Raw genomic sequence first — 9,900 nt, 5'->3', positions numbered from 1 at the left:
TATGGGCCTGTAATTAATTTAGTGAATTACTCATACTAGCTTTCTTGAGTATTGGTGTGACCTGTGTAACTTTCCAGTCTTTGGGTACGGTACTTTCGTCGAGCGAACGGTTGTATATGATTGTTAAGTATGGAGCTAATGCATCAGCATACTCGGAAATAAAGCATAAAAAACTACATCGAAAGTGATTTGAAACCTAATACGAGGGGGGCTTAATAAGTGATGCAACATACTTCTTTTCTTGGCCAGTTTCTCATGAAGAAAAAGCAGAATTTGTTGTGGTCGTCGTAGAAAACTCCCGCTTCAGCAGCCCTTCCAGTTTCACGACGTTCCGATCGGTGGTCGCATGCTATTCGCATCCTTCAAAATGACGTCTGTGACGTTCTAAGCTTAGACCAGTCATTGGGCACCGCATGTATTCATAGGCGCTTGCAGAAGATCTACAGAGACATGGCAGCGAACAAAAGCACGGTGAGTCATTGAGCGAGGTTTCTGCCATCATCCCAACAAGGTTGCGCAAACCTATCCGATCTACCATGTGATGGCCGGCAGCAGACACCTGTGGCTCTTGCAATGTTGGACCGTGCGGACACTCACATTCGAGGTGATAGATGGATCACAAACGAACTTCTCCTTATCCATGACAAGACAACGGTGCATACAAGACTGCGCCTCCGAAAGCGGCTCAAGAACTTCGTTGGACTGTTCTTCCTCATCTACCCTACAATTTGGACCTCACACCTTCTGACTTCCATCTGTTTGGCTCGGTGAAGGATATACTCGGCAACAAGCAGTACTTGGATAACTGGAAGGTCATTCATGCAAGAAGACGTTGGCTCCTACATCGACCAGTATAGTGATACCATGTGGGCACACAGGCACTCCCAGTAACTGGGAGGATATTCATGCAGCAAGAAATTGGCTCCCACCTCGACCAGTATAGTGATACCATGTGCACACACAGGCCCTCCCAGTAACTGGGAGGTTATTCATGCAGCAAGACGTTGCCTCCGACATCGACCAGTATAGTGATGCCATGTGGGCACGCAGGCCCTCGCAGTAACTGGGAGGTTATTCATGCAGCAAGACGTTGGCTGCGAAATTGACCAGTACAGTGATACCATGTTGGCACACAGGCCCTCCGAGTAACCGGGAGGTTATTCATGCAGCAAGACATCGGCTCTGACATCGACCAGTATAGTGATACTGTGTGGGCACACAGGCCCTCCCAGTAACTGGGAGGTTATTCATGCAGCAAGACGTTGGCTCCGACATCGACCAGTATCATAATACAATGTGGGCACTCAGGCCCTCCCAGTAACTGGGAGGTTATTCATGCAGCAAGACGTTGTCTCCGACATCGACCAGTCTAGTGATACCATGTGGGCACACAGGCCCTCTCAGTAACTGGGAGGTTATTCGTGCAGCAAGACGTTGCCTCCGACATCGACCAGTATAGTGATATCATGTGGGCACACAGGTACTCCCAGTAACTGGGAGGTTATTCGTGCAGCAAGACGTTTGCCCCGACATCGACCAGAATAGTGATAGCATGTGGGCACATAGGCCCTCTCAGTAACTGGGAGGTTATTCATGCAGCAAGACGTTGGCTCTGACATCTACCAGTATAGTGATACCGTGTGGGCACACAGGCCCTCCCAGTAACTGGGAGGGTTTTCATGCAGCAATACATTGGCTCCGACATCGACCAGAGTATTGATACCATACAGGCACACAGTCCCTCCCAGTAAGGTGGCGTAAGGCCGTTCCATTGAACGAAGTTGAAAAATAGGGTTCTCAAGTAAAAATAGTGGGAAATAATATAATATATTGGAATCTTGAATGAAACCAAACTGGTGTCAGAAAAAAAAATTGCTGCATTACTTATTGAACTCCCCTCTAACGTTGTAGTTTAATGATTTTATTTATTCCTACCAGTTGGTATCTTTTCAAACGACTGCCTTATGATTCTCATGTATACTTTATCACCCTTTGCAAAGTGCTGGCGGAGGATACTTCGTACGCATTTTCATCTACATACTGAGTTTGCAAACCAGTGAGAAGTGCATTGCAGAGAGCACTTAGCATGATACCACATATTATGCTTCCTTCCCTTTCCAAACATTTGTGGAACGTGGGAGCAATGACTGCTTATCTCTGAGTACTGCTGTTATTACAATCTTGTTTTCATAGTCTCTACGGGAGTGATACGCAAGCGGGCTGAAGAATTTCTCAAGTCATCATGTAGCGCTCGTTCTTGAAACTTTGTAAGTAGGCCTTCACGCGACAGCTGGCGTCTATTTTCAGGCGTCTCCCAATTCAGGTTTCTCAACATTACAGTAATCGAAAGACTTGCACCCGGCGGACGGTCTACCCGACGGAAGGCCCTGGTCACGCGGCATATTTTTTTAACATTTCAGTGGCGCTCTCCCACGAGTCAAGCAAATCTGTGATCATTCTTGCCGTCCTTTGTATACGTTGAGTATCACGCGTTACTCCTATTTCTTATGGGCCCCACACATTTGAGCAATATCCTGTGGTGGGTCGCTCGTGTGTTTTGTGAGTAAACTCCTTCGTTGATTCATTGCATTTCATCATTATCCGACAAGGAGGCGAAGTCTGCCACCTGCCTTGCCTACGACGGACTCCGAGTGATCATGATCACGCCATTTCATATTGTTATTATATTATTTCAAATTATTACAAAATGGTTCAAATGGCTCTGAGCACTATGGGACTCAACATCTTAGGTCATAAGTGCCCTAGAACTTAGAACTACTTCAACCTAACTAACCTAAGGACATCACACACACCCATGCCCGAGGCAGGATTCGAACCTGCGACCGTAGCAGTCCCGCGGTTCCGGACTGCAGCGCCAGAACCGCTAGACCACCGCGGCCGGCTCAAATTATTACACCCAGGTATACGTTCGAGTCGGCTAATTCCAATTGTGGCATACTAATGTTGCAGTCATACGATATTAAGAGTCTTCTGCACCTTGTGAAGCTCTTATTTTTTCAACATGTAATACATTTTTCTAATCTTTTGCACCATTTTGAAACTTTACTAAGTTATGACTGGATATTTGTGCAAATTTGGTTCAAATGGCTCTGAGCACTATGGGACTTAACATCTGTGGTCATCAGTCCCCTAGAACTTAGAACTACTTAAACCTAACTAACCTAAGGACATCACACACATCCATGCCCGAGGCAGGATTCGAACCTGCAACCGTAGCAGTCGCGCGGTTCCGGACTCGCGCCTAGAACCGCTAGACCACCGCGGCCGGCTGTGCAAATTTTTTCAGATTGTATTTCATTACAGATAAATGCGTCCTTTGAAAAACGTTTGAGGCTACCGTTAATACTATCTGGTTGGTTATTAACGTACAATATTAATAACAAGAAACAACAAGTTTACTGTTACCAGTCACCGTTTTATTTATCTCCACGACGCGTTTCAAAGGTTTAAACCTCCATCATCAGGTGGATTTACATTAGTTAGTATGACATTTGTGTGTGTGTTGTGTTACGATTTTTTGGAAGAACTTGTGGTACTGTCTCCAGTGGTCAGAGGTTCCTTTCCCTGTCATAACACATCACATGTATACTGTCATATTTGTAAACCCATACTTAATCTAAGGACGAAACACACACCCATGCCCGAGGGGGTAGCCACGAGGACCGTGAGAAGACGCCTCAAACGTTGCTACTGTAACTGTGGCTTGGAAAAGTAATTAATCTCCCCAGAAGTCCTGGTAGGAGCCAGACCCTCTTTGCCTACATGTCTAGAATATATTATTCATAACAGGTAGCTATAACTAAAATGCGGCTACTCACAGAGGTCCAGCGTGGGCTGTAGTTGCCGTCTGACAGGGAAACTCCCACTTCGTAGATATTCTAATGCGTTAATGCTGAACCGATTTATGCTGCCAACAAAAACAAAAAGGTTTAAATTTAGGCCACTAGGTACAAATCTGGCGCTGTAAATGCAAGGTAGACGTATGGAAATGTTTTCATATGTAATCGACTAGGAACGGGACAGTGGCGGAAAAGGTCAAACACATGAGAACGGTATAATATTGATTTTATTATAAATAACAGATTACACGGTTTGTTCCATATAAGCACTGGAGACGCCGAAGGAACAGTGCATCAGTGCATACGTAAAATGATGACCAACAGTTGCTCGCAGCAGTTCCGATGGAACCTCAACAACGTGTTGCATTATACTGGCCTTCAGATCCGGCAGACACCGAATGTGTCCACAATAAACACGCACTTTTAGATATCCTCAGACCAGAAAGTTACATGTATTCAGATCAGATGTTCTTGCTGTCCTTGCATACCGAAAACCTCTGGAGATAACACGTACGTGCAAGGTTGCATTAAGCAGTTCTTTCACTGGGTGTGCTATGAGGTATTTTCCCATCCTGGATGAAAACAATGGTTTTTACATAGTGGTACTCTTCCAAAGCAGAAATCAAATGCTGTACAAGGATGTTTCGATAACGTGCAGAAGTCACGGTAAACCAGAGAGACTCTCTAGGTGTATTGTCTTCGAAGAAGAACGGACAGAGAACAAAGGTGCTTGCGTATCCGCACCACATCACACAGTCTCATACGGCGATTGCAATGGCTCGTCGTGCACAACACGAGGCTTAACGGTACCCCAAGTTCGGCAGTTATGTGTACTCACTGCACCGTGTAGTGTAAAATGTGCTTTCGTCACTGCATAGAATAGCCCTATTGCCCGTCCACATGTGATCAGCTGCGATCTCTGCCAGAAACCAAAGAGCAAATTTACGACGTTGGAGCGGATCATGTGGATTCAGTTGCTGCGTCGTCTGAATCTTGTGAGGTTATCAGTGTATACTAGACCGCAAAACTTACTGTACTGGTGACCATCGGATGCACAATTCTCGCGACACTGCTCAAGCACTAGCAATACCCGAGGCAGTGCTGCATTGTCATTTATAGCAACAGCAACCACGTCAATAATCTCCGCCGGGATAGGAAGCCATTCTCTTCCAGATGCAGTGTTTTCGAATTTCATTGTCATGTTATTTAAACCACTTAATGACATTCGGTCTCTCCTCAGGCCGGCCGAGGTGGCCGAGCGGTTCTAGGCGCTACAGTCTGAAACCACGTGACCGCTGCGGTCGCAGAGTCGAATCCTTCCTCGGGCATGGATATGTGTGATGTTCTTAGGTTAGTTAGGTTCAAGTAGTTCTAAGTTCTAGGGGACTGATGACCTCAGAAGTTAAGTCCCATAGTGCTCAGAGCCATTTGAACCATCTCTCCTCAGACCTTTCAGTCGGCGATATTCTCTCAATGCAGTACTTTAATTACTTCTGTTGACGCAAAAATTTCACTAACAGCGCTCTATCTCTGTTCTAGACAGCCATAGGCCAGCTGTTCACTCACTTTATGGCTTGTCAGATGACTGCGTAGATGTCAAACCGCCATACTAACAGTCTACAGCGCCAGATTTGCACCTGGTGGTCAAAATTGAAACTAATTTTTTCCCAGCGTAAATTGGTTCAGCTTTAACGCATTACCATATCCACCTAGTTTTACTGTCATACGATATTTATAGCCCGCACTGTGTAACTAGGCCGTTTGGTTTTTTATGTTGGTAATGCCACGTAGTGCTCTGTATGGAAATTGCTGACTGCGCTGTGTGCAGTATGTCGCTGGTTGGACTCATTGTTGGAATATTCGCTTGTGTAGTGTTGGGCAGTTGGATGTGAACAGCGCGTAGCGTTCGGCAGTTGGAGGTGAGCCGCCAGCAGTGGTGGATGTGGGGAGACAGATTGAAGAGTTTTGAGAGGTTACTATGAGCGAACGTGTGTCAGTCAGAAGAAGAAAATTTGTAAGACTGGATGTCGTGAACTGATATATATATATATATATATATATATATATATATATATATATATATATATATATATAAAAATGAAAGATTTTGATAAAGAACAAACAATGTTTAGACTTTTGAACACTATTAAGGTAAATACATTGTTTGTTCTCTATCAAAATCTTTCATTTGCTAACTATATGCCTATCAGTAGTTAGTGCCTTCAGTAGTTAGAAACTTTTATTTAGCTGGCAAGTATTGGCGCTCGCTGTACTGCAGTAGTTCGAGTAACGAAGATTTTTGTGAGGTAAGTGATTCATGAAAGGTATAGGTTATTGTTAGTCAGGGCCATTCTTTTGTAGGGATTATTGAAAGTCAGATTGCGTTGCGCTAAAAATATTCTGTGTGAGTTTAGTGATGATCACAATAAGTAAAGAGAGAACTGTCTGAGTACGTTCAGTTTTGCTCAGCTGTTTCAAAATCAAATGACGTAAGAGTTTTTCCAGCACTATCATTCTTTACATACAAAAGGGAAGTTTCAACTGGATCTCCTTGAGTACCTGCACTTTATTTATTATATAACCATCAGGTACTTTGTAGTAAATAGGACATATACCACTTAAATGCAGGACTTTGACTTGTTGCCTTCGATATCTGGCGGGCCCCAGTATTTTACGCGTGCAAGGCAGGAAGAACCATTATACGACGCACCACGCCAGCCAGTCGGAGGAATCTCGCCGTGGCGCATCCCTCCATCTTTCAGCAAAAGGCTATAGTGACTCTCCCCGTCCTTGCCGTGTCTGCCGAGCGGCTTTCTTCTGGCTTCCTCCCTACACACCAATTTCCAAAATTCTCTGCATTCGTGTCATTCTGAGCGGTGGTGTCTGAAATGTTTTCCGTGAGAAAACCGTATGATTTCAACGCCGGGTGTCGCGGTTCGCACTTCAATCACAGGGACGTCAACAGGAGGGGTGGAATGTGGGTAAGAGATGGTGTGACGACTCTTCCATCGTGTGATACCTCCACGGCGGCGTTGGGCAGAATTGTGGTGAAGTTTGGTGCCAACGTGACTTCATTAACCCACAGATCACATGAACGTCCGAGCTATGACCTCTTTTTTGCATGTGACAAGTCCTTGCTGTTCGCAGTGTCGCCGAGGCCGAGGGTAACGTTGCAGGTCGCCATGCTTTTGCACGTTTGAGCCAAATTTCAAACTTTTGCGTCGCAACGGGAGGCAATTTCAGCACCCTCAACGGGTGACTTTGTGGTGCGCACTGTCCAGTTACAGAAAAATCTGTGCGATATTCCTTGACTACTGAACGGTCCGTGAAGGTTTCGGGAAATGACTTCACCCCCATTATCCAAACTGACCCTGATTTCGACGAGATGTTGTTCATGCAAGACGGAACTCTACCCCATGGAAGCAGGAGAGTATTTTATCTCCTGGAGGAGCACTCTGTGGACCGCATTCTGGCTCTGGGGTAGCCAGAGGCCACAGGCATGGGCCCCGATTGGCCGCCATGTTTTCTGGATCTGAACACATATGACTCCTTTTCCTGGGGCTATGTTAAACACAGTGTGTACAGCAATAACCCCAAAACCATTGCCGGCCGAAGTGGCCGAGCGGTTCTAGGCGCTACAGTCTGGAACCGCGCGACCGCTACGGTCGCAGGTTCGAATCCTGCCTCGGGCGTGGATGTGTGTGATGTCCTTAGGTTAGTTAGGTTTAAATAGTTCTAACAAGGGAACCTCCCCATCGCACCCCCCTCAGATGTAGTTATAAGTTGGCACAGTGGATAGGCCTTGAAAAACTGAACACACATTAATCGAGAAAACAGGAAGAAGTTGTGTGGAACTATGAAAAAAATAAGCAAAATATACAAACTGAGTAGTCCATGTGCAAGATATGCAACATCCAGGAGAGTGTAGGCCTAGGAGCGCCGTGGTCCCGTGGTTAGCTTGAGCAGTTGCGAAACGACAAGTCCTTGGTTCAAGTCTTACTTCGAACGTAAAATTTTATTTTCAGAAAATTATCAAAGTTCAGGCACTCACACATAAACAACTACGCTCTCCAAAATTCCAGGACATGTTCAGATTTGCTTGGACATATGCAGGATTTGACGGTCTACACACGGAAAAATTTGAAAACGTAAAAAACATATTTTTTGACAGAGCACAGGGAAAAGTGTGCGACTGTGAAACTGTTGGATTCATTTGTTGCAGTTTATGTGACAAACTCATATGTTTTCATCACTTTTTTGGGAGTAATTCTCACGTCCACAAGAAAACCTAAATCGGGCAATGTAGAAGAATCTTTTTACCCATTCGCCAAGTGTACAAGTTAGGTGGGTCGACAACATATTCCTGTCATGTGACGCACATGCCCTCACTAGTGTCGTATAGAATATATCAGATGTGTTTTCCTGTGTAGGAATCGGTTGACCTATGACCTTGTGATCAAATGTTTTCGGTTCCCATTGGAGAGGCACGTCCTTTCGTCTACTAATCGCACGGTTTTGCGGTGCGGTCGCAAAACACAGACACTAAACTTATTACAGTGACCAGAGACGTCAATGAACGAATGGACAGATCACAACTTTGCGAAAATAAAGAAAAACTTTTCACTTGAGGGGAGACTTGAGCCAAGGACCTCTCGTCGCGCAGCTGCTCACGCTAACCACGCGACCACGGCGCTACTGAAATCAGGTTATGCTTGACGTTGCCTATCTTCGCATGGACTACTCAGTTTGTATATTTTGCTTATTTTTTCATAGTTCCACACAACTTCTTCCTGTTTTGTCGACTGATCTGTGTTCAGTTTTTAAATGCCTATCGACTGTGCCAACTTATAACTAAATCTGAGGGGGGTGCGATGGGGAGGTTCCCTGGTAAGTACTATGGGACTGATGACCTCAGAAGTTAAGTCCCATAGTGCTCAGAGCCATTTGAACCAACTGAACCCAAAACCATTGGTGAGATCAAAGCAGCCATTCAGATGGTCATCGACAGCGTCGATATTCCGACACTTCAGCGAATCATTCAGAATTTCACTATTTGTCTGCGCCACATCATCGCCAGCGATGGCAGACATATCGAACATGTCATAACCAAAATCCGAATATCTATAACGACTTCTACATGTTGAAAAAGTGCGTGCACACTGTAGTTTGTAACTCAATTACGTTTTTTTTTCATATAGTTCAATGATTGTCAAGGGCAACAGCCTTGCCGCACTGGATGCACAAGTTCCCATCAGATCACCGAAGTTAAGCGCTGTTGGGCGTGGCCGGTACTTGGATGGGTGACCGTTCGGGCTGCCACGTGCTGTTGGCATTTTTCGGGGTGCACTCAGCCTAGTGATGCCAATTGAGGAGCTACTCGACCGAATAGTAGCGGCTGCGGCCAAAGAAAACCATCTTAACCACCGGGAGAGCGGTGTGCTGACCACACACCTCTCCTATCTGCATCCTCAGTGAGGATGACACGGCGGTCGGACCGTACCGATGGGGCACATTTGGCCTGAAGACTGAGTGCTTTCAATACTGTCAACCTGTATGTACGTTACAGACGGCGTCGTATCGCTTACACAAGGTATAAAAGAGCAGTGCATTGGCGGAGCTGTCATTTGTACTCACGTGATTAATTTTAAAAGATTTCCGAACTGATTATTGCCGCACGGCGGGAAGTAACAGACTTTGAACGCGGTATGGTAGCTAGACGCATGGCACATTACATTTCGGAAATCGTTAGGTATTTCAATATTCAGAGATCGACACAGCATCAAGAATGTACTGAGAAGCCGGTCGCTGTGACCGAGCGGTTCTACGCGCTTCAATTCGGAATCGCGCTGCTGTGTGTGATGTCCTTTACGTAGTTCTAAGTCTAGAGGACTGAAGACCTCAGATGTTAAGTCCCATAGTGCCTAGAGCCATTTGAACCATGTAAGAGGTCCGAGCAGATGTAATTTCGATGTATTGCTCATGCGCTGCCTGCGATATGAACGGTATAAGAGAATCGCTGACCAGAGAGCAGTGTTGACTG

General features: G+C 45.5%; 1 pseudogene; it reads left to right on the top strand.

The window, feature by feature from the left end:
- The first annotated feature begins 9,074 nt into the window (after positions 1–9,074).
- LOC126177517 (5S ribosomal RNA) lies at positions 9,075–9,192 on the top strand (annotated as a pseudogene).
- The last annotated feature ends 708 nt before the right edge of the window (positions 9,193–9,900 follow it).

Source organism: Schistocerca cancellata, chromosome 3 (assembly GCF_023864275.1).
Source record: "Schistocerca cancellata isolate TAMUIC-IGC-003103 chromosome 3, iqSchCanc2.1, whole genome shotgun sequence".
Taxonomy (NCBI): Eukaryota; Metazoa; Arthropoda; class Insecta; order Orthoptera; family Acrididae; genus Schistocerca; species Schistocerca cancellata.
The sequence above is the reverse complement of the archived record's forward strand: the minus strand, read 5'-3'. Positions and strand labels throughout refer to the sequence as shown.